The sequence below is a fragment of the Zonotrichia leucophrys genome, chromosome 4A (genome assembly GCF_028769735.1).
Source record: "Zonotrichia leucophrys gambelii isolate GWCS_2022_RI chromosome 4A, RI_Zleu_2.0, whole genome shotgun sequence".
In the NCBI taxonomy this organism is placed as follows: domain Eukaryota; kingdom Metazoa; phylum Chordata; class Aves; order Passeriformes; family Passerellidae; genus Zonotrichia; species Zonotrichia leucophrys.
In genome coordinates, this window is record NC_088174.1 from 10,385,259 (window position 1) to 10,410,761 (window position 25,503).

Below are 25,503 nucleotides of genomic sequence, written 5' to 3' on the forward strand. Positions count from 1 at the left end.
CCTTTTGGACATACCATATTGGTTGGGTAGCTTGATTTTTTTCACATTCCTTTGATGGTTTTCCAGGCTAGCTGCCATTTTACAGCATGTGAAGTTGTATCATCATCACACACCACCATATATGCAACTCCTGCTTGAGCAATGAGACTGAATTGCAGAATGAATGAAAACAGGGGTTTTGTTTCTCTTCTTCCAAAAAATAAACATCAGAAAAGTTAGAAATCCGTTTTATATCACTGTAATTCACCGCCCTTCCTCTCTCATTTTCTAAGAGATTTGGAGAACTCAGCAACGGCCACTTAAATGACTTTTATGCCATTTATATCATACTTGCCATTAACAGAAAGGTACTTGATCTAAAAATCTGAATGCTGAAACCGGTTTTCCCCTACTTTTCTCTTCTCAGTAATTTCCTTTATTAAAAGAAGCTGTTTAAATACAGCCAGGATGTCCTGTGTCCTTTCATTGAAAGAGACCCCTAGTTCAGAAATGTCTCTTTTTAGGACCAGTGTGCATCTGTGGAAAATTTCCATTGATGCTTTTAGGCTCTGCATATATAGCTGATAGAGTAGTTCAGATTTTCCAGTATCTGAGACACTACTTATGAAAAAATGACAAGTTGTAACTTTCAGATAGCTCAGCCTTACAAAGTGCTGTGACACACTGTGCAAATATGATTTTAAGGCTTCCAGGACTAGCAGAACTGGCAGCCAGCTCCTTCTGCAAACACAGAACTTAAACAAACAAAAGTGCAAAACAGGCCCTGATGAAAAGTGAAATCTTTTGAGTTCAAGCAATTTGAGATACTGAACTACTTGGAAGGAGGTTTGAAAGCCTTGTTGAGCTTCTTAAATAACACTATTAGCAAAGATCATTGAATGTGATGATTTTCAACTTCAAGATGCTCAAAAAACCTATTTATTATAGCTTTATGTTTTTCTCTCTCTAGCTACTGATGACTGTTTAAATTATCGTGCAACAATTTAGACACTGGAATTGTGTGGTTAACTCAAAAAGAGGAAGAATAATTGAATTTTTACATTGTGGCATCTTTCTTTATATTTAATGCATAACACAGATGAGGTATTTTGATAAGGAAGCTGGAGAACAGACTTGGAAGGGAAAAAACAACAAAGATACAGATGGACAACAGAAAATATTAGGAACTACTGCAAGTAGGAGACAGGGAATAGGCCCAGATGACAGGCCCTGAAAAAGGGGATGTAACCAGGGCACTGCTGAGTGATGGCTCTGTCAGAACATTTGGCACAGAACTGGGCTACCCATTTCTGAGTAGATAGATGGTGTCTTCACTGTATTATTGAATGGTATTACAATAACATTTAATAAAATTACAATCATAAAGGATGCCAAAATGTGCAAATGGAGATAGAGATTAAAAGTTAAAATGAATTTACTCAAACAGTAAAAAAACCTAAGAATACAAAGGTCTCCAAAACAAAGGCAGAATAATTCACAGTGGTTGTCAAATCACAAGAAAGGACATCACAGAAATACACAAGGTATAGCTTGGGAGGTTGCAGGTGGGCAAGCTGAAGAGGAACTTCAAGTTCTTAGTGAAGGCAGGAAGGTTAAAGAAACTGAGAAATCAATGCTCCCAATGGCATAGCAGGGATTTACACATTTCAGTTTTCTTAATGCTAATGGGATTTATGTTCACCACTACCCCATACATCAAGAGAAGAATTAGCAGCCAGGTCTATCTTGTTTAGAAAAGGAGGGGATTAGGTCTATGTACAAGACTTACAAGCCTCCCATCTTGGGAAATTACCCACAGCTATAAAACTATGGATATTACTGCTCCAGAAAGAGTCCAGAGGAAATTCAAAATGACCAAAGTCAATTTTAGAGGCCTGGTGTATCTGTGGGAAGAATACAGATTTCCACAGACAACCTCTGTTGTAGGAAAGTAGGAAATCCTCACTTTTCAGGAGAGTGAGACAGTAACCCGAGTATGGCTGGGAGCTGCAGCCCACCTGGGAACAGTTCCCTGCACTCACACTCACCTAGCAGGGCATCAGCAAGAAGCAGGAACTGTGGTAGGACACAGCTGCAGGAGCTGTATTTCAGCAGATGTTCAAAGCCTAATTAGCTCCCCTTTAGGCTGCAGTAACACAGAAGGGATTAAAAATTGCTTTGAATCCCTCAGTGCATAGGAAGAAGCTCAGGGAAAAGGGTGCTTGGGTGATACAGGAATACACCCATCAGCAGTCCAGAGTGACTGAATCCAGATGGAAACTGAGTACCAAGTACTACACAACCACCCAGTCACTCACCAGGTACTAAGAAGACAATTTACTCTGTCCCAGACAAAACCAAGACACAGTAAAAGGTGAAACATTTGCAAGAATGGCCCAATGTTAGAACAAAAATCCAGGCATCATCAAAATACTATTACTTGAGCTGTCAAAAATTTCCAGATTGTTCAGAGAACACAGGACCAAAAGGATCAGGGGTGAGGACCTTTGCCATTTCTGCCAGCCTTGAGTAAGAGACAGAAATGTGCCTTGTCTGGAACTGCTCCCATAGTGAGGAAAAACCTCCATTCCTGTGAAAACTAACTCAAGGAATACTTTGAATACTCTACACACAAATAACAAAATCCAGATAAGAAAACTCATTGACATCTATTTCCACATTGTATCTCTACAGAATTTTCTCCTTTCATGTATCCAGGAACACACACACTGCAGTGAAGACGATCATTCAAGATTTGCAAATGCAGAAATTGATATAGTTCTGAAATAACATTTTTCCACTTGTTTTTAATTTATTTGCAAAAACAGTATGTGCATGAATTGATGACAAAAATAGAACAGCACAAGTGAAAAGATGTTTCAGCTCCAAATTCTTTTATTCCCCTCCAGTTCTCTTTGATATTCACAGAGCCCTTTCTTCATTTTAACCTCCATGCACAAACTGCAAGCCACTCCTTCATATTTTCTGAGTAGTTAGGGAATACTAACAACTGCTCTTTGTTGGCACCAGTGCAAGATGTATGAAGGCACTGGCACTCATTTATTAAAAGACATTAAGAAATGCACACAAACTCTGCAAATGTTTGAAATGCAAACTTCAATTAAGAGCTAGATTCCATGGAGTAAATTTTAAACAGCTTGAACTGAAAGTCAAGATTCAAGAGCAGTGAGATATTGAGGGTTTGGATCCCAGTTCTGTAGCATGAAGGACTTTGCAGTAACAAAGTGACTGTAGGAAAGAAAAAAAAACCTATTGTGCGATTTTCTGTTGTTTTAATGAATATAGGCCATCTTTAGCTAAATGACTTCACTGAAATCAATGGAGTCCCTCTGGCTTTGGTCTATTAACATCAGAAATAGTTAGTATGTATTATTTGACCAGTAGTAGGTCTGGAGTGCTGCCCATCCACCTAAATTCTGGAAGTTTTTAATGCTTTTCTGATTCTCTAGAAATTAAAAGCAGTTTATAGGGTTCTGTAGGACATTAAATCTGCAAGAAGAAAATAATTGCAAGGAATAGCAGTTGCTGTTTCATCTGCAGCTCCTAACACTGCATTGCTAGAATAATGGTTGAGAATTAAAATACAGGAATTTATTAACTCCAGTTTTAAGTACTTATAGTTGTAAGACCTCCCAAAAACTGACATAACTCTCAAAGCAAATGTGCATGGGGAGACTCAGCTTGTATAAATCAGTGTAGATCCTTCACTGACTCCTGGAGAAGCCCTTGAAGGAATCAACAGAACTTCTAAGGATGAACAACCTATTACCAAAGTTGTACGTTACAATTTTTCAGACATGCAAGCCAGGATCCATTAAATAAAGACCTGGAGTAACACACAGGTAATCAGACAGGTGAGTTCTATGGTACTTCTCTCTTCTCAGGAAGTAAATGTTAATTTCTGTGTCCATTAAATCCATCCTGCATGAGCACAAAGAGTCTATTAAAGTGAGTAGCAGCAGCCACGGACAGAGGTGTTAGGGGAATGAGTTGCAGCACCCAAAAGCATATTTCAGTTTGAAATCTGTTAGGAATCCATTCTAAATCTATCTTCTTACTTCAAAAGACCTTAAGATTCCCACCCTCAACCATTGCCCTGATCTCTGACTTGACATTCCAATCAGTGAAGGTGGTGGAAAATCAGAAGCAACTTGGACAATTTCTACTGAGCTTTCTGACTCTCCATTTTCCTACAGGCCACTATAAATGTTTCACATGCTTGCTGTTTCTTTCTTTTAAGACCCTTCTATCTGAAAAATCCATTCCATAACTCTTTACTTCACTTAGTCAGTCCTGCAAACAGGAAAAATTGTCTCCTCTGTCTTTACTTCTCAGATGAATAGTGTTGAGCAGCAGAAATTATAGAGTCCTAAAGCTCCTAGATTTTTTCAAAAATTAAACCAGGACTCAGGTATTTTCTTACTGAAGCTGGGGTTCATACCTCAAGATACATTCAGCTCTATTTGTGGATTTAAGAAAACAACAGAATGTACTGTGGTATGTGCAGAAAGGAATTTTACTGCACCCACCATCCTCTTACACATTAGTAACCCAGGATTTTATTATAGCAAGTTAATTTTTTAATAACTACATTTATTCCAAAAAATGTAAAAAAACAAGTTATATAATACAGTGAAATTATTTCAAGTGTTTAAATAACAACCTAATTAGTTTAATTTAGAATTGGAAATCAGAACTTCAATTAATATTCACATTTTCGGATCTTAATTTCTGCTAAACTAACTGCATTACTTCAGTTAATAGCCTTTCCTTCCTGCAGTACACAGCTTAACATCCCTAAACATTTCTATATCAATTACTAAATCTAAATTAAATGTTTATTGGAGTTATGTACTTCTCAGCATTCTCAAGCATGGCCATGGTCCATGACTCACAAGCTGAGTTTTGAAGGTTTCTTACAGCACAATGACTATTAATTACATGTAGAAGTTTTGAAAATGAGTGAACAGTTTAAAAAGACTTTGGATACAACTTAATTTTACCTATTAGCAGCAGAACAACTCTGATGAGGAAACGCGCACTGAAGGTAAATTGCACTGATGTTGCTGTCAATTTAGGATGGCTAACACGTGGTAAGAAAATTATTCTCCTGAATTTCTTTTACAAGCCATGTTTGGATGTAAGAATATTAAAGAACAGAGTAACCAAAACCAGTAATTTCATACAGTACAACCTCTGTCGGTCAGTTTAATTCAAGAATTGTGTACGGACTTGATCCTTTAAAATTATTTTTCCTTATTGTGTTTACATGGGGGCTTAAATCAATTTCCAGTGACTAAGAGGTTTCTCTCTCAATGTACAAAGAGGAAGGGTTACAGGGAGCTTCAGTGCTGTACAAGGCAAGGCAAAGCCAAACGAGTTCTTACTTCCATTATTACACATAATGAGAGAGATGCATTTTACAGAGATGCACACTGATCACAATAGCACATGGCAAAGAACAAACACCTTTCGCCTTGTGGGTAAACTGCACACAAACCACCAAGATGTTAAAGTCATAATTGTTTTTACCATATGTGGTATCAACTTTTACCACTCTTACTAGTTTGGACCTCACCCTGCTAAGTGCTAATGCCTGCTGGAATTGTTGGACTACAGGAATCTTGCTTTCCTCACCAGACTTTGGTAAAGCCCTCTAGTTTTAAGACAAAAGCATTTATCATTTCATTTTTAAACATCTCTCCCCGTGCATCATGCCCTACTTAATGTGGTGATTGGTGGGATGATCGACATAAGCCACCAATACCAACGGGGCACAACACAGTGAAAGTATCAGTGGAAACATGTCATTTTGCAGAGCTATAATTTTGAAGTCTAACCTTTAATTTCAGAAAAAGATCTTCCAGTAATAAAGCCATTACTGCAGGTTATACTGTTTACAAGTTGAAATTTCTATATTAAATTAAATAATTGCCCATGACTGACAATACTTAGATTCATAATGATAGTACACAGAACATATTTACTGTTTCTCCCTGCTCTAAATTTCTGAAATATCTTAAAAGTTTAATCTGATTCCATGTGAATTTTCATTTTAATTTACATTAAAATTCCTTTATACTGACCCCAGAAACATCCAGTCTCAGTCCAGAGAACCTGTTGGATATCAGAGCCTGAGCTGAGTTCTCAACCCATGCTCAGGCCAGTCCTCATACACATTTCCCAGCTCTTCTTCCATCTTCCCTAGACAAGCCACTCATGAAGGGACTCAGCCCATTCATTTGATTTGCTCCTTCAGGTGACCACGTGTCTTCTATTTTGTTTCAATAGGTTGAGTCAATGAAAAAGCAGTTCAAATGCTAATTAAACTTTGTTATTTTCAGTGCAGAATTCACCTTGAAGGGACCCAGTCTTTTAAAGCAACTGAAAAGTCAAAAAAATGAATAAATTTAAAAAGCCTCTCTTGCTGCATTGTTAAAGACTGCATTGAATTGCATACCCAAAATAATCAAGGAAGAGGACTTTGATATCCAAATCCTTGATATCCAAATTAGCCCAGATCACTGCTTTTGTACTTGCAAGCTCAGTAAGGAAATAACCTGAGAGGAAGAAAGCTTTTGGAACGGCTTTAGTGGCCATGCCAACAGCAGGGGCTTGTCACCCAAAGGCCTCATGTTATAAATTTCAGTATTTCTAAGCAAAGCACAGGGCCTGAAAATGTGGTACCGGGACAAATAATTTTTTGACAGGTTGATAAAATTTTGAGGTGAAGTCCTTACCAGAATTTTCTGGAAATTTCCTCTAGCTTTACAATGTTGTGGAATATAACTGTTTTCTTTCAAGATTTACTGCATGGGGTTAATTGCATAGCTTAAGTTGAAGTGACTGTAGGAGGATGTCAGAGAGAGAGAGACATAATTGAAAGGAAACTGAAATAGATTTTTTTTAAATTTTGGAGAAAGCCTGGATAAAAGCTTTTGGAGAGATCCAACAGGAAGGCTTCCTCAAAGACACATTTTCTGCAATTCAGTACAGAGGGTACTGCCTGAAAAATGCAGAATTGGCAGGTGTATGGTATAGACAACAGGAAAAGTTATTCTTCAAAAGGAATGAGGTTCTGAGCAGCAAAAGGTAATCAGCTACATTTACAGGTGACTGTTTAGGTTTCTAAGCTTTCTTACTATTTCTGATCGGGTACTTCAAACCTGGCCTCAAAAAACAACTGTCTGTTTTCCTGTAGCTTTCTGGAACTAAAATTGGGAATGAAAGTAGCTCTAACAGTGTCTTTAAAAAAAAAAAAAAAAAAAGCTTTTGAAGCTATTGTAGTGCTAAGACAGATGTAAATACAGACAATTAGAAGAACACTACTATGGAAACCACCAGAAACCATTAGGGAATTATCTACAGTTTCTCATATAAGTCTGCTGACTGTAAAAGAAAATTGAACAATGTTGTATTTCAAGATTTACCCTGAAGTGATACAACTTTAATTAAAAGTCTTCTCTGGACACCAACTGTAAACTAGCTGCTCTTTCAACCAAAAACTGTAAAGAACTTGAATGAAAATGGAATATTTTATACGTGGTCACCAATGTAAAAAACTTTTCAAGATTTTTTAAACGGTTTCTACTATTACAAACTTAATATGAGCATAAGCCACTGTGGCTGATGAGATATACAGTACAGAAATTTCAACAATATAAGGAAAACACAAAGGTCACATGGTGTAAGCTTTGATGCTATGAAATAATTTGCAGAAAGCCCAGTACATTTAATCACGGGGGGAGCACTGCTCTGTGACCAAATCCAGGAGAAAGGAGAGCAGCAAAGTGGACGGACCCCCATCCCTGCTCTGCAGCCTGCTCACCAAAGAAATGTGTGGAGCTCCTTTGCTAAGGACAGCAGAAGAAATTTAACATTGATTTTACTGGCTGTTTGTGCTTTGGAGAAGACAATTAATGGAGATAATCAGCATTGAACTGCAGCTCAGATCAAACTGAACCAAATGCCCTCCAGGATATGTCCCCTGTTTAGACAGGAGATGGGGCACAGTAAGGAAGGTGCTATTACAATTAGAGATATTCGAAATCTGCCAAGCTCTGCAAAGGTCCTGCTTGCTCCAGCTACACTCCTGATGTGTTAGATCCATACCCTTGATGTGTGAGCCAATGTGCAGCTAGGCAGAAATACCAGCAATTCTCACTGGAGTAAAACACAGGAGGTGTGTGCCTCCTCCTGCCACCCTGGAGGAAACAAGACGCAGAAATTTGGTACAATTACCAAAACTTAAAGAAACCCACGACAATCCCTTCCTGCTTTGATAAAGTACATTAGGTCATTATGTGCCTCAAATCATATGGAGAACAGGAATGGGAGGAAAGAACAAGCTGCTGAAATGCTAAGCTTAGCTGAGTCAGACAGGTTCCCTGGTAACAAAAGCAGTTACATTTATAAATATGCTGCAGCCCCCACAATATGGATTATTTCCCATTGTTTTTTAAAAATGTCTTCTTTAAAAATACAGATAAAAAAAGAAAGAACTTTCGCCAAGATATATGAGAAATTATTTTCTGCCCCTTTTTGCACACTGAATTATCCCAGGACTATTGACTCTGAGAAATTAATTTCTCACTGTGACTATAAAGGGAGCAAAATCTCCTTACTACCATTAAAATGAAGATATCCAGCTTCCACTCTCACCTTTAGGTTCCTTTTAAACTAAGCATTTCTAATAAAAATATTCTGCTTATTTAGTGCAGTACATAAAAAGGCAATAAAGTCCAAGGTTGTAGGTGTTTTTACATAATTTTAATTTATAATAAAATAAAAATACACAATACCTAAACTACTGCTAAAAATGAACTTTCCTCCTCTCTAACTTAAAGTATTAAGAACCCTATTCACATTTGGATAACTCTGCATTTATTTAACTTTATTATAAAACAACTATCAGACTAAACCATATAAAAATCTTTTGTTTGCACAAAGCCCAATCTATTTTTGATACTACTATTCCTTCATATCTGAGTCATATCAGTCACGACAGTTGTCAGCATAAAACTGCAACTCACTTTTAAGTCCTAAAATGTATATAAACTTTATTACTCAGCTTAGATCCCTACACTGGAACCCCAGCTAATAATAAATCTACATTTTATAGAGTAACTTTTAGGACTAAGAATCCAAGTACTAGTTATCTACCAAGGTAATGACAGAAATTAAGGGAAATTTCATACAAACATCAATGATAGGTCTAGTTTGCAGGATTCCCCAACATTGGACACTTCAGATTTGGCTGGACAAGATACTGAACCATCTTCTCTGGGCTGTGCTTTTGCCAAGTGTGGTTGGACCAGATGACCCTAAATCCCTTCCAATCTGGGATCCGAAGATTCAATCATTCTGTGATATGAATTACCAAGCCTGGTGCTAAAACAAAAGCACAACAGGAATACCCAAATCCAGCAGAGCAACCTACAAGTTAAATTTCCAAGTCCTGTTCCTTTCTAAAATTAAATGACTGGCAAAAAACCACAAGAATCAACAAGCCAGATCCAGGCAAGCTTATTGCCCACCTACACAATCCTTTCCTATGGAGAAGAGATGCATCTGTTCAAAGCTTTTCCCTTCTACCTTGCTCCCTGACTTTCCTCTCTGCATCTCTCACTGCTCTCTTAACTCACTGAGCAAAGCAACATGTCCCTGCTGCAAAAGCTCTCACTGAATACCCAGTGTTGTCCTTCTTAAGGACTCTATAAAATATGAAGTGGTCTAAAGTGACATGTAGGATGCTCCAAACTGGGATTAGCTAACTCCTGGGCACCAATAGAGGTTCAGTTTTAGAATTACAGGAAACTCCCAGAGCTGGACCCAGCTGGGCCTGCAGCACATACTTGGTGAGAGCAGCTAGAGACTGTAAAGAAATCCAGAACAGTCCAGTCACTTGCTTATTACAGAGCCCATCACAGTACATACTTTAGGTCAAATTAAATATTACACCTTAAAACTTGGGATTTAAAGCTCTAAAATGGTTCTAAAAATTTTTATGTAAAGGTAGAAGGATGGAATTTGCATATACAAGCCCTAATTCTTTGCTATGGAGCAGAAGACCATATTGCAGAAAGGAAGGCAATTACAAAAGGAGGTCCCCAGAGCATTTTAAAGGGTCCCCAGGACATCCTTAGAGTTCCCCTCTCGTTTGCATATTTTGTTTTAAAGCTGAGGTGTTTGACAGCAGATCAAGGGCACACAGGGCTCGCAGCCCAGGCAGAGAGGGACTGGGCAGAGCAGAGCAGGAGGAGCTTGCCTGCAGGAGGACAGCCCAGCACGATGGCAGCAGAGCTGCACAGCCAGAACGTAGGCAGAGGAAGCCAAAGGCTTTCCCAGCTTCATGCCTAGAGACAAGAGTGTTGCTTAGGCACAGGATAAAGTGATTACACAACCACAGGAGAGACATGCTGAAAGCTGTGGTGGGCAGGGAGCAGCCCAGCTTGCTCCATCAAACCCCACACGTGCAAGACCATTCCAGGTGGGGAAGCAGCAGTTTTGTCTTTACAAAACTGGGATTGAGAGACACTGGCTTGAAGCCAGGGCTGTCAGTTTGAAGGAACTTGAGAAGGGGAGGCTGAGTAACGGCAGGAGCACTGCTGAGCAGTCTCATCTCAAGGCAGGTAACAAGACTGCTCCTGGAGGAGAAAGACAGCAGGAAGATAGAGATGTTCATGCACTGGTTTCAGGAGCAATACACAGCAGGACTCATGTGGAAGAACAGACCTAATTTCAAGGCAAAAGGCATCAGCACAGTGAGTGAGATACCAGTGACTGGTGCACCTCACCAGGAGTCTTCTGTCTCCTCACACTGAGGAAACAGGGGCCCTGGCTGCCAGGGGAAAACATGACATGATAGAGGGGGACTGCAAATCAGAGGGTTATCTTACAGGGTCATAAAGGTGGTTAAGTATTGGTACAGGCTACCCATGGAAATGATGGAATCACATCCATGAAAGTGTTCAAAAAGCATGCACATGTAGCACTTAGTGGTGGACTTGGCAGTGCTGGGTTAATGGCTGGACTTGAGGATGTAAGAGGTCCTTTTCAACCTAAACAGTTTTATGGTTCTAAGGGAAACCAAAATCCATCAGTAGCATCTGCTGTCATGGCAAAGCAGGGTTTTGTATTGTCTACATTCATTCAACTTTTCTTTTTCCTCTCCAAACAGTCACTCCAGTGAGCTAAGTGGTGGTGGTAAACATGAAAAAATTGCTACTTTGCACAGCAATTTGTCATAAACAGCTTGTAATTATTGCAGGAAGAACATGAAGATTGAGTGAGAACAGATTGAGTGAGAAAACACTGTGGATGGTTCAGAAGAAGTACCTGAGAAACTGACACAAAATATGACAAGCTGGAACAAACCGTCACGACTTCTAAATTCCATCCATCTCGTCAGTGATCAGAAGGGATCATGGGAATGGTCCTGGGAACCTTTTTTTCAGACTTGAATTTGGTTTGTTAAATATAAGATCAGCAATTCAATAAAGTGCTTCTGCTGAGAGATGACCTCTAACAAAAACATTACTCTAGACTTTGGAGGAATTTGAAAAATCTTGCAAGAAGTTCATTAAAATAGTCATATTTCTGAGAAACCTTCCCACTCCCAACTGAGTTACTAAAGCAATGCTAGTGTGGAGCAGCAGCTGAGTTTTGCATTAAGATGTTTTAGCACTTTACATCTTCAAGATGTATTCATCAAGATTTTGCTTTCTTCAAGATTTATTAATCCTTCTGCTTTGTGTATGAGCCTGACAATTTTTAAAAACCTGTTTCACATATTAATGATGAAAAAAGAGAAAAATTAAAAGATCTTCCCTGGGAAGGGCTTTTGCTAGACTTTGTCCTTTTCAGAAATATGCCAGCAAAAATGCTCACTCTATCAGGCAACAAAGCTCTGAACTCTCTGGCAAAGGCTGTGAGCCCCCAGTAGCTGGACCTGGCTGGAGGCAAGGGAGGCACAGTCGGCCCACAACAGGAAAACCTGGCAGAGTTCTGAAAGACCTTCATTTATCACATCTAATCAGAAAATTGCAAATGAATGAATGGTAGCTAATCAAAATGCAAAATGCTTCTGCCCATCCACTCCAACCGGAAATTTGCAACCCAAAGCCCAGCAGCAGCTCCCACGCCCTGCGGGAGAGTGGACAGGGAGGGTAAGCCCTGCCCACGCTTTTGGAGACCAGTGCAAACTGGTACATCCCTTCACTGATTCCTCACAACCCAGACTCGTGGTGTGGTTACTGTGGGAGGGGATGTGAGCCAGACTCTTACTCATTTCTATTTGCAAGCATGGGTGCATGCGAGTCCAAAACTGCTTCACAGTGAGCTATTTAGAAGAATGAGAAATATGTTTAAGAAAAATGACATTTGAGAAAGTCACAATCTGTCTGCCAGTTTTTCCTCTTCCTCTAACAATTCACAGCAAGTGTCTTATTCATTGCCCATTCTCTGCCTTCCTTTTCTTCTATGTGAGTTTTCCTGTTTCTTTCAGTCTTTAGAGCATTTAAGGGACTCATTGATTTTTCTATATAACAATAATCTTCGGATTGCTTTAATATTTGCATCACTGTCAAGAGCAGAACTTCCTTTGCTGAAGGCTTTGGTAGTGCCAGAAAAAAATTTAAATTTAGCTCAGTATATACACATGTATGTTTCCTACTTCCCACACACATAAAAGCAGCACACTCCAGTTGGAAGTCCCTTTAAACTCTTTAATTATACAGGTTATTTAGTCTGGCTCTTTCCTTTCCGATTACTTTTTAACTAAATTAAATGTCTGCCTCTTGCTGTCCTTTCTACATTAGCAGGCCCATTATTGATTTTTATTATCTTTCCAAAGAGAAGGTTTTGCAGCTGACTGCCATTTACCCTGTAAGCAGTTCACTTCTGCTGAGGATTCCTGCTGCCACTGAGACTGCTGAACTCTGTTCTCTTGCAGCTCAGCCATGCCCAGCACTGCAACAGGGATTACTGCAAACATTACACAGCTTTGCATGGCAAGCAAAGACAAATGCACAAATGCTTCTAACACAATGATATTGCTTATTTATGAAGCATTTTTCTACCAAAATTGCTCCTTGTGGAGGTTTATAGTTTACCAGCCAGCTCCCTAAAGAGGTTCCTATTTGCTCTCCTGTCTGCAGTGATGTTTACAGAAGAAAACATGTTACTTCTTTTTCTTCACTTGCAATCAATGTAAGGGAAAAGCAGGTAAAAGGATAGGAGACAACGAGGAGAACAAAAGTAGTAAACATTTTACAAAATGTTTGGCCTTTTGACAGCCCCAGAGGTGATCATGAAGGGGCTGACAGAGTACGCTCAAGTCCCAAAGTGTCAGGCTGGTTGGTCATCAATGCACTGGCTGGAATTACTTGCAAACAACAGAAGGAACAATTCCACAGAGCAGGTTTTCTTACTCTCTGTTGGGTACATCTGAACAACAGAGCAAGCTGCCCCAGTGATAGCTCTTGTTTATGCTATGTTCCTACCTGAATGCATCAGAGGCCTGATTTCTCATTGATTATGCTGCTTTCCACTCCTAGTAGCAGCATCAGAGCAAAGGTATCAGAGACTCAAACAAGAACAAAAAAAGCCTGAAGTGGCAACACTGATTTGTTTTTCTTTTACACCACTTTTCCTCAGCTACAGTTCTGAATTCCCAAAGCACTGCAAAAGTGGTCAAAACCAGATGAAAATGAAAACATAAATCGATGATTCAGAAAGAGAGCTGGAGAGGAGCACACTTCAAACAATAATGGTTTAGAGCGGATTGAGAAAATAACTATCATTAAAATAAACGCAAAGCCTCCTGACAAGCCTAAAGAAAAAAAAAACCAAAACAAAAGGGAAGAACGCAAGCTAGTATAGGAGATATAAATATAGTTACTGAGAATATACAACATTTTACATTAAGATCTCTGCATTCCTCCCAGGTATCTACACACTTGGATAAAAACACATCTCAGCAATTACTTCCATTGTTTTGCAATTTAAACCTTTACAACCTATAGTGTTTATAGAATGGGATGCAAACTTCTCTCTCTTGTCCCTCTGCAGGAGTAGAATCTCTTTTATCAGGGCTGGGGATCCATTTTGACAGTCACAGAAATAACTGCAGTTGAGTATGAACATACTGGGTATGAACAGAAACCACTACTGGGTGTGAACAGACTATGAACATTGTAACTGCATTTGTAGTCACAAATGAACCAGCCAGGTAGTGACTGTAGAGTGAATTCAGTGGTATTTGCCAAAATCCTACAGCAATGTCCACAGGCACTAGGCTTCCAGCTGAGCAGGACCCAGCTTGTGGCCACAAATGGGCAATGTTTGGCAGCCCAAGCAGTGTCACTTCTGAACAAGTGGCACACAAAGGACCACAGGACACACAAATCATAATGATTACAATAAAAAAAGGAAATACATTTTTTTTTCTTTCTGGAATATATATGTGACATCTATAAAGTCCCCCTCTCAAACACATGGCCTTGCAAGTACTAGAGCTCCCATGGAGCTAAAAGACCCAACTAATATCTCTTATTCCTGCAGAATTTCTGGAGTGAAAACAAGCTCAAAGAAACTTCTTTTACTGTTCCCTGAGTCACACAGATCATCCTCCCTTGTATCACATTGATGATGTTTTGCTTCCCTGGCAACTCTACCTTCAGTGACACAGTGCTCGGGCTGTGCCCTGAACTGCACCTCAGCATGGAACAACTGCAGCAAACACCTGTGGCTGAGCCCATTCATTACAGCACAACCTTCTGGGAAACTGCACAATTAATAGTTTTAGAGCACTCCCAAAACATATCTGATTAATGAAAGAAACTTTGCAGTTCATCAGTCTGCTCTCTGTATCCACTTCTGTTCCATTATTAGTGGTTTCTTTCCACCATTTTAACATCTTTCCTGGATTTTATTGCCAGGTTGGACAATTGCTCTCTTTTCCTAGTAACTGAAAATAAGATTCCACCTAACTCAGTGAAGTTTTGCTATGTAGCCCAGATGACAATTCACGTATTTAAGAATTGTAATGTCAAAAGGTAAAAAGCATCTCTTTTCACATACCAACCTTCTAGTTAATTTCATCTGACTGGGGGACTGGGACATATCCCTCAATGATTTCATAGCAGACCTTCCTTAACTCTCTCACCCCTACCCAAATTCATCTCAGTGCCTCTATTCACACCAGCACATTTTCCCTGAGACCTCACAAGCTCTATCTGACCTTCAGGCCTGAAGGACAAAACCAAAAGGAAGGTACAAGTTTCAAGAGTGGCCTTGAAATGTGTTAGGAAAATGTTAAAGTAATTTATTCCACTTGGTACTTGAAATCAGTTAGAATAAACTAATCTTCAAATTTTGAGTCAGAAGCATTTTAATGCCTTCTGAACCACTATGGGGAAGAGGTCACACTCCACAGGCAGGTTTTTCTCTACTAGGAGAATTTGTAGTGTTGCAAGATAAATTTTTTTGCCACCTAGCTCTTACTATTTCATAGAACTTGATTCACAATACGCTGTTAGTAACCTTTATTGAAATTGCATCAGTCATTTCCCTTCAAAAGAGACGATGTATGCAGTTTTTCATGCTACACCAAACACTGGAAGAACAAGATAGAGAGACACATTTGAATTTACATAAAGATTGCAAGCTGTTGTTCCAAAGTAATTCTGGTGTGCCCTGTGAGTAGGCTTTTGATCTGATCAGATTTCTGCATATTGAGTGTAACATGTACAAAATCTATAATTGGAGTCAGTTTTCTGAGAAGAGATAAATTGCTTCTCTCTGTTAACAGAGAAAATGGTACATTTCTGGACAACCTCTTCCAGGACATGTTTTTCATGTAAATTTAATCCAATAGATACTTAGAACTGATAAAAAATTTTTTAAGAAATGCTTAAATACTTTTTTCTATTTCAGAAAGGTTACACTTTATTAACTATGTCTTTTTCTTTATTATTTTTCCCTGAAGTGTAAATGCTGCATTTCATTGCTTATTTAAGGAGCATTTATGCGTTGGGATAGATGTGTTATTCCAGACCTGCCTGCATCAATTTTCTACTTCTGAATAACACCCCTATTTCTGGATTTCTGGGGAATTCTGGCTAGGTTCATTTTTTCTTAGCACTAGCTTATACTGTTGCAAGTCTATATCCTTAAAAGACATTTCAGATGGGATCATATGAAAATGCTTCTTGTACAATACTGAACTACTCAATTAATCAATCAATCTCCAGTGTTCTCTAGTCTCCACAAGCACTGAAATTCCAGAAGAAAAATAAAGAAAAAATTTGATGGATTTTATTTGTTTTAAATTTTAGTGTCAATTTTCTCAGGCTGGACAGATCAATTTTTCTTATGAATTGCTCGTGTCCTTTAAGTCTATTTTATTCTAGAGTGCCTACTTCACAACAAACATCCCACTCCAAGCATTTCAGTATTTCTTGTACACTCAAAGTAAGTTGAAGATTTCCCAAGTTTGCTGCATTTTCATGAAAACTGGAGGAATGAGAATCTGAAAGCAGACCTCATGTTCCCACTCTAAAAGTTCAAATCACAAGTGCTGTATTTCACCAAACTCTAAACCCAACAAACACCAAATAGAAGACAAAGAGCCACAGCAATGCAATAACACACAAAAGTGTGGAACAACAGGAACAGGAGTCTGATGTATGAACCCTTCCTGCTGCAGTCTGTAGCAAGAAGGGAGCTTGCAGCAGGTCCTGAAATGCTCGTTACAAAAAACCAAAAACCAAGCAACCAGCAAAAAAACCCCAACAAAATAAAGGAGGAGGGGGAAAGAAGGACTAGAATGAGATGATTCCCAGATGAGATTGCTGTGGAGGAAAGACTACAACATCCAAAAGCTAAGCTAACTAAACAAGGACATTAATGTAAGCTAGGTAAAAACAGGAGTAGAAAGAAGCCAGCCATTAATGAATCTCTCTGAACTAAGAAAACCCCAGCAAGCACTGAGACATTAAATTTGCAATTTTACTAATCTCTAAGTATAACTGTGTGTCAAAACTCCATGTAAATCATACATGAGCACAGAAAATGTGTGCTGTGTGGGCAGAGGAGCAATACATCAGAGCAGATGCTTCTCTGCATTAGCACTTTCTGGAAACAGCATATGATTGCAGATGTTCACAAAGGTGAGGTCTTGCTCCAGGTTAACCCCAACACTGATGTCTACACCCCTGGTGCTGAAAGCAACCCATGCACGTGCTCAGGATCCCACTGGTGCCCATCAGTCAGAAGCAGTCTTGTTCAGTAGGTACAGGTTACTGGTCCCAGCAGCCTCTGCTTTGGCCACCACTAATTGCCTGGATCACAGCAAACCCCATCAAACAGAGGGCCCTGCTCCATGCAGCACCATGTCAAACCATGCTGGCCTTTGGCATCCTTCTCTGAAACTTTCAGATGTTTCTGGGCAGCCCAACTCTGCAGCTCCTTGTCCTCCTAACCATGACCTGACCTAAAGTAATCCTTCAGGGCAAGACACATACAGAAGCAGAAAGGAACTGGAGCCTAATGGAATGCTGTAAGCAGCCAGCCTTCAGTGTCTTCATAAGTCTACTGTGTTCAGAAAACTCTTACCTACTAAGAAAATAAAATGACTGAATACACTGTCCAAGGACTGTTAACAACTACAGACAAAATGGAGATGGAGAGAACAGTCACCAGGCTCATAGATCTCTGATGTTGTTCCACTAGGGACAGCTGCTTTGTTCCTGTAAATCACAGCACCCACACGGCTCCTGCCTGCTGCTCTTCTGCACCAGTGCAGACAGTGAATTCCAGAAAAAAGACACTGTCTGTTCCTCCTAATCACTACAAACAGCCTCTTCATTTCTCTATCTCTCCTTTGAAACTTGTGCTCTCTTGGAAATTAGAGGATTTTCCTGCCTTTAGTTTTCTAAGAATAAAAAGTTCTCACTCTGTGACATGCAGTGAGCCAGCTGCTCTCCATTGCCTTATGTCATGGCCCATCTTTAAAATGTTTTGTTCAGACGTCTTGGAGTAACAATATGGAGTAACAATATTGAGTAACAAGATGCATAAAAGGGAATGGATAAATAAAAGATAATCAGTATCACTTTGAAATAGTATTGACATAAATCACATGTATGTGTTCGTGTATTTTGATATATACATACAACTGCATACACACATACCCACTAAATGGGGAAATAAAATAACAGTTACTATGTCAAAGGATCTATTGACAGATTTTGTATTTGCCCTTAAATACTGGCCTTTTTAATGAATTCTTTTAGAAGTCAAAATACACATGTTCACAAAGGAAGCAGCTGAAAACCAGGAGCTTCTCTTATCCACACTAGTCCAAAAAAAAATCCTGAATTTTCCCAGTTTAGTCAGAGAGTCTATGTAAAATATTCCAACCTTGTTCTCTTGCTCTTATACAGTGTCTGGAGGTTTTTCTTGCTGAAATAAGTTGAGTTAGGAGGCAAGAATAGCTTTAGCTCATTGGACTCACTGGCATATCTGGCACATCTGTCTGTGTGATCAGCTGCAGAAGATACCCCTAAACACAAGACATGTAAACTGGTCTTTTTGCTGGGCTTAGAGGTGTGGAGAGCAAAAAATAGTATTATTTGGCCTAATTCATGATTTACAGGTAACAGAATTTTAATAGATCTAAGCTACTTAAGCTATCAAAGCAAGTGCACTCAGACACAACTTCAATAAAGAAATATTTAAAATTAGAGAAAAAGCAGTCTTTTTGTGCTTCTCAATTAAGTTGGTATTTGAATATTGGCCTTTATTAAATTCTGTTTCCATTTTTCTGAGTGTTAAAAAGGTCTTTGTTGGCATTGGGACCGTGATATATGAACCTTAGCTGCAATTCACACTTGGTATCCTGTATATGTCATTCTAACTAATAGGAGAAGCATGAAAATCAATATATCCCTACTAAGAACTAAAACTATCTAAATTGACCTATGACATGCAGCAAAATAAACATTTCTCATCATTTGCTAAAATGGATTCTGCATTTTTCAGCTCCACAGTAGTTTGCCCACTGAAAATATCTAATATTTAGCTTTTACATTTGTAGTGAATGATAGAATAAATGAACTATGTCCTCTTTAGTACATTTTAATATTAGAGATAAATTTATATTTTCCAGAAAAACAAAGAAATAAAGCTAGGAACTCAATTTTTGTTTCACATGCTTTAAAAAATTCAGACCTCTGGGAACTCACATTTCATAGTCGAAGTTGATGAGCCATCACAAAAAGAGAGCAGACTTTTCTGAAGTTATGGGCTGCTAGCTATAAATTGTTAAATTATAACTTCTGAATTCTTTTCTATTTATACAATAGGACAAAGGTCTTTCTAGCATAATAATCTAATAATAATTGATCCAATTGCTTTCTGCATATTTGTCTTTCCATGGCTAAAATTAGTCTTTGTCTGCCCATATGCAGAAGACTTCCCTTACCTTGAATTTGGGAGTGTCTGCTGGGTTCCTCATTCTCATGAAAATTGAAGAATTTTAGCAGTTTATAATGCAGAAATTTGACACCCAATAGCTGCATACTATTGCCAGAACACTGAAACTGATATGAAACAGTATCATCCCCCTCCCAACCCCACTGAAATATTTCTTTCTCTGAACAAGACCTGTGGCTTCTTGCTGATGAACGGCAAACCTTAGAATCTGTTTGCCAAACAGGTTTCACAAACTTCATGCCTGTTTCTAGCATTTCATGTGAAGACTATGCCACATGACATCTGCTGAATGTTTTTGAAGGTTTCATAGTTGATGTGTCCCTTGGGGATATGGTTTAGGGGTGACTATTGGGGTGCTAGGTTCAGTAGGGACTGGATGATCTTGAAGGTCTCCTCCAACCTTGATGTTTCTGTGATTATCAGCTAGACACCTATATCCCAAAAATATCTTCCCAGAAAGAACTCTGGCCTATTAAAAAAGATCTTAAAAAATGAGAAAAAATTCCGATAGTTCACATTTTGCAGAGATAACAAGCTAGAAGAGGATTTAAGATGCCCAGAAATCAAATCATGTTGTATATACATAGGAAGTAGACAATTTTTCTAGGTTCTACATTTCAGCACAAAAGAACAAATGAAAAACCATTTGCCAACAATTTGTATGCCAAAAAAGAGAAGCCATAATTATAGGATTGCAAAGCTACACTTTTTGTATTAAAGGGAAGAAGAAAAAGGTAAATCTTCAGTTTAATATATTAGTTTTTCAATAAATGTACTTAGTTAAAGAACATCATTGTTCGGTTTTGCAGAGGAAAAGCAGTTAATTGCTTTCTATAATTACAACTAAAGAAAAATTTTATACCCCATTTCAGAAGAAAAGCTGTATGAAGTGCAATAAGTTCCTGAAAGAAATCTTCCCTGTGACTTCTTCCAAAGGCATAGGCTTCATGAAGATGCACAGGCATTTTTATCTGAGTATTGCAGGTCAAAATCTTACTAATAAATATGTTCCTAACACACTGTGTGTCTTGTAATCTTCCTTCCACCCCACACTGCAGCCCTCATTTTACATTTCTGTTGATTCATATAGACTGGAAGGAAATTGAAATCCTTTGCTTCATTCTTAAAAAGCTTCTAATTCCATATTTCAGCCAAAATCCTTTCTGCTCTATGTACTGCTTCAATAAACACTGCTCCCCACTTTTCTCCTCACATCTCTGACTCTTCCATTTGTGACAATCCTGTGCTGGAACTAAATTAAGAACTTAGAAAATGTAAATGAAGTAGGCAGAAAATGATTTATTGCAGCACTAAGAATTAAAAGTAATAGAACAATACAGGCCTTTTTGATCAATCTACAATGCCCCACAGGCAGTTTTATTTAAGTCAAAGTGTTATCTAAAATAAGATGAAGAAAAAGCAATTCAAAAGTATATTCTAGAAATATCTTAAACTGGCTTTGTAGAGACACGAGGGTACTTGCTTTCTGCTGCATTAACACTGATGGGCTGATATGGTATCTGCAGCAGCCAGGCAATTAGAGCTCTGTGGGAGAGTGCTCACAGCACTCATTGAACTGCAGCACAGTTAAAAATACAATGTAAAATAGATGTAGATGAGAGAAGTTTAAATAGTCAAAATACATACAGAATGATTGTTGACAGTTGTAATCAAGATTTCTAAAGACTTTACTAATTAGAAGTCTAAATAATTGAATACATGCTAATTCACTGTAAAAAATTTTAAAATACAGACTGCTTTTCCTGGGAATAAGGTTTTTTAGCCTCTACTTCTTTCCCAGATGCCTCAATATTGTTCAAAAATTGCCAGAAATCAAAAGATATTTGGTCAGATATTGTGTTAACTTATCAATACCGAAAGATGAAGAAGCTCAAAAGAGAGACATTTGACAGATGACAACCTACATTTCTATGCACTTTATCCTATTATTAGCACACTTTAGACCTTAAAACACCCATGAAGAAACCTTAAATCAGGACTTTAAGTTTAAACACCTGCAGATGTGAGTTCTGATGTATAAATTTGTTCCCTTGCTCTTCCTTATTCTCCTGAGCCATAGGCAGACCCTCACAGGGAAGGGTATAGTGAAAATCCTTTTCTCTCCTCACTCAAAAAACACAAGTGAGCCCAGGAAATTTTTACCTGGTGCAGAATTTCAGAAAGTCAACACTTGTATTCAGCTGCCTTTTACCAGGGCTTTTCTAAAGGTGCACCAAGGTAAGACCACTCAGCTAAGGACCTCTTACACCACACCCTTTGGATAACGACCTACACCACATCAGAGTTAAATGTTAATGTGCCAACAAAAATTGCAGGTGATAGAAATTTGTTTCAACTTACTGCCAAAGAGCCGAGTTCATCACCTTATCCTTCTAGTGTAGGCAGCAATTAGAGGAGGACAGATAGAGAGGCTGGTAAATCCATTTTTATGTCCCCTTATCCAGCTTCTTTGAAGAACTCTTGAGCCTATAATGAAACACAAATAAACAGCTCAAACCAGACAATGTGGTTGAAAGCATTGATAAAAGACACATAGGATAAAACACCTGCATAGCAGGGAAGGGAGCTCCTGTTTCTCCATCAGGCCACTGCAAGGTAGCAAATGGATTTCAGCCCTCAGTGACCCTGGTCAGCCTAAGGAAAGGCCCAGGAGAGGGCATCAGGAATCACCTCAGAGGTAAAACCCTTTCCCCTGTCCCGAGTGCCTGCCAGGAATTCCTGGGTATGAAACATATTTGCTGGAGCTCACGTGTGAAACTACACCCAAACAATTGCAATCCAAAGGCCTAAACAGGATAGATTGTGACTGGCTGTGATTGAGACCAGAAAACAGTGGAAGGCCAATGAGTTTGGGGTGAATGATCCCCAGCACCCCTTTGTAACACCTGAAAAATTATTCTTTAATGCAATTATTCTCTGCTGAGTAATGCAATTGCAGAGTAATGTGCATGTTCATCAGCTATCACGTGTCAAATATGTGTCATGAAGATACTGCTGCCACTTATTTTTTCCCCCAAATGCATCATTTAAATATTTATGTACCATCTTTCTTTGAAACTTGGTTTGCAATTGTATAGAATTTTTCAAAATAATGCATCCACTCATGGAATACAGTCAATTGGGATATGAGATCAATAATGCACAAAATCTCACATTTTGCGCTAAGCTTTTATTCTTGAACTAAACTAATTTGGACAGCTTTAGGCTAGATATTAGTAAAGTGCTAATCTGGTGATTCTTCATTTCTCTGAAGCAAAGCAGTTGCTTTAAGTATCACTCTCCTTGGAGAACAGTTTATGTTAGAGAATTTAGCATCCCACCTAACAACACCTAAGGAGATTGATCTGGAGAGGCAAAGACTGAAAAACCTCCACTGCCTGGAAGAAATCATTCCTCCTAAAAAAGAATATGAGATTTTATCAGGAACACAGGCTAGATACAAGGAAGTCTGACACTCTTCATGATATATTTGTTCTATTTTTCTTCCATAAAGCACCATATTCACTGGAAAAGTCAGCTCCTTTCCAGATATCTGATAACACATTCACCACTAAATTCTAAATTTTATTTGAAAAAATGAAACCTTAAAACCTGTTTCCTAAAGCAGGAAAATTCCACAATAAGGTAAAAAAATCTTCAGTCAACTGAAATAATGCAGCTTCAAAGGAAAACTTGGCAATTTTTCCTTGCCTTCCTCATTTCCAATAAAATATTTACCCTTATAGCCAAAATTCAAATATTCTCTTGAGAAAAAATGCAGGTGATTGCTAAAACAAACAGATGGTACACAAACTTCTGAGGAAATTTCTTTTTGTAAAATATGATAGAAATTAGCTACATAATTGAGTATGTAACATGAGTGCAAGGAAGCACTGACTAAATTTATGCACTGGCCTTTTATCAAATACTTTTTTTCCCCTTGAGAAAGCATAGTTTGCTCTTTTAAATATCTTTTGTTTTATCAATTGTCTTCCCATAGGCTAATTCTTTCTCAGGGCTGTAATGTCAGTAAGTCATCTAGATGCTGAAAGTGCAAGAAAATTTTGACATTTAGAAGCAAGCTAATTAATTTGCTTTAGAAATGCTCTAAAAGGCTACAGAAATTAGCATCTTTCAGAAGAAAGCCAATGGTCTGGACAAGGAATAGAAATATAATAAAATATAAACAAAGGCAAATAAACGATAAACAAATTTTACTTAGAAATTTGTAATTTTTTAAGGAGGTCTTTTATCACACTAATTTTTGTTTTTAAAATTTTCACTACTTTGTAATGGGATAATTTATTTTCAAAAAGTTCCTAAATAGGAAGAGAAATATTCCATTACTTCATTTTTATAGAAGAGTTGTGTGGTCTAAGCCCTGTTCTCCTGATAGTGCCACACACAAATTTTGACTCTGCTTGGTTCAGAAAGAGCACTGAAGTCACTTCCCCAGGTAATTATTTAGTCTTATGTTTCTTGTCACTGCTTTATCCAGCTCTGCTGCTCCATCTGACACCTTTCTTGTGCCTGTGCTGAAAACAGCAGAATTTGGGATCTATGAAGAGCAGCTACTCAGCAAAAATTGGCATGGAGCCTGAACAGACTATCCAAAGCACACTTGATATTCATGCTGAAACCAGGCCTGGAAAAAGAGGCACACAAATCTCTTCTTTCAGTGTTCCCTGTCCTATAGGGACTGGTGCCTATCCCTAGGGCTCTTTCTTCCACAGTTACTGACACACCTATGACACACCTTCCTAGTCACACACATCATAAAAATACCAGCAATGAACATAAGCAGCATTTTTTTCTCTAAAACAGCACAGAAAACCTTGTTAGATTCTGTGCAGTGACATCACTGTCCATAACACTGTATTAAATTATAGAGTCACCAACTCAAGCTTGGGTGTTTCCACAAATTAATGTAGCAAACTGATTCCAACATTTTAATCAGTTCCACTGTCCAAATGCCCCTTCAGTTGTTTTGACATTGTGGAACAAGTGGCCACTCTGACAATTTGATTGCCAAGGAATTTCATTTAGTGAGGTTCACCAACCTGGTTTAATGTCAAGGAATAACTTCCAGCCCAAAACCTGCAATGTTTAAATTGGTGGTATTCAATATCACTACAACGTCAGTAAGAAGCACTGAGGCAGCTGCTGCTACATATGAAAGTTATATAATTCCAGCCTAAATCACAGTGCCACATCTGATTGTACTGCTACCACAAAACCATGTTAGACCCAACTAAAATTATTTCATAGATAGGGAAATTCATACATTAGCATGGGATTTTAAGACGATCGTTTGTTTTGATTTTTATTTTCAAGTAGCAGTGGGACTTTCTCCAAAGAAAAATTGACTTCTTAGTATTAAAATTGATTTGCATCAGCCAGATTCTAGAATTTTACATTTCATTTGTACAGGCTTGATGCTGTGATATACATACAAAATGAATGATTCAGTGGATTTCTGTGCCTTAAAAATCTTACAAATTGCTGGATTAAGCTAATATTCATGTCAGCCCCAGTAAGAAAAGTGAAATAAATGCATACACTCTAAGCTATAGAGAATGTTGAAACAACACAAATGGAGGAGACCAATACAAATGTTGCTCTCCTCACAGGAGCAATGCCTATTAAAACCTCAAAGCAAGAAAGAAATATCCCTGAATATAACTTTACACATTTGTCAGAAGTTTTATAATTGTTAACCTACAACAAAGCAGTTAGATCTCTAGGCATCTTTTGCCTAATTTCCCTTTTTGGGCCAGCACTTGTCAGCCTCTGTATTTTGGCTTTCAAGTCAGGAGTATTCTCTACATAAAAGAAGTGCAAGCATTCCTAAATCATAACTGCAAAGCAAATTCTCTGTTTCAGGAGAGATTACATTCTACATTTTTAAAGCAAATGTTAAAGCCCATAAAGAGGATGGGCTTATTAGTATAATTTATACATCAGATTATTTATAAACTCATATTTGTAGGACCCTGATTTTTCATT

General features: G+C 38.3%; 1 long non-coding RNA gene across 1 annotated transcript in view; it reads right to left on the reverse strand.

Annotated features, from left to right (window-relative positions):
- The window catches only part of LOC135447736 (uncharacterized), a 340,899-nt gene that overhangs the window by 45,950 nt on the left and 269,446 nt on the right, over positions 1 to 25,503 (reverse strand). The window contains exon 2 of the long non-coding RNA XR_010440283.1: positions 21,859 to 21,984. This is a non-coding gene — a long non-coding RNA (uncharacterized LOC135447736). The remainder of the gene's footprint in view (positions 1 to 21,858; positions 21,985 to 25,503) is intronic.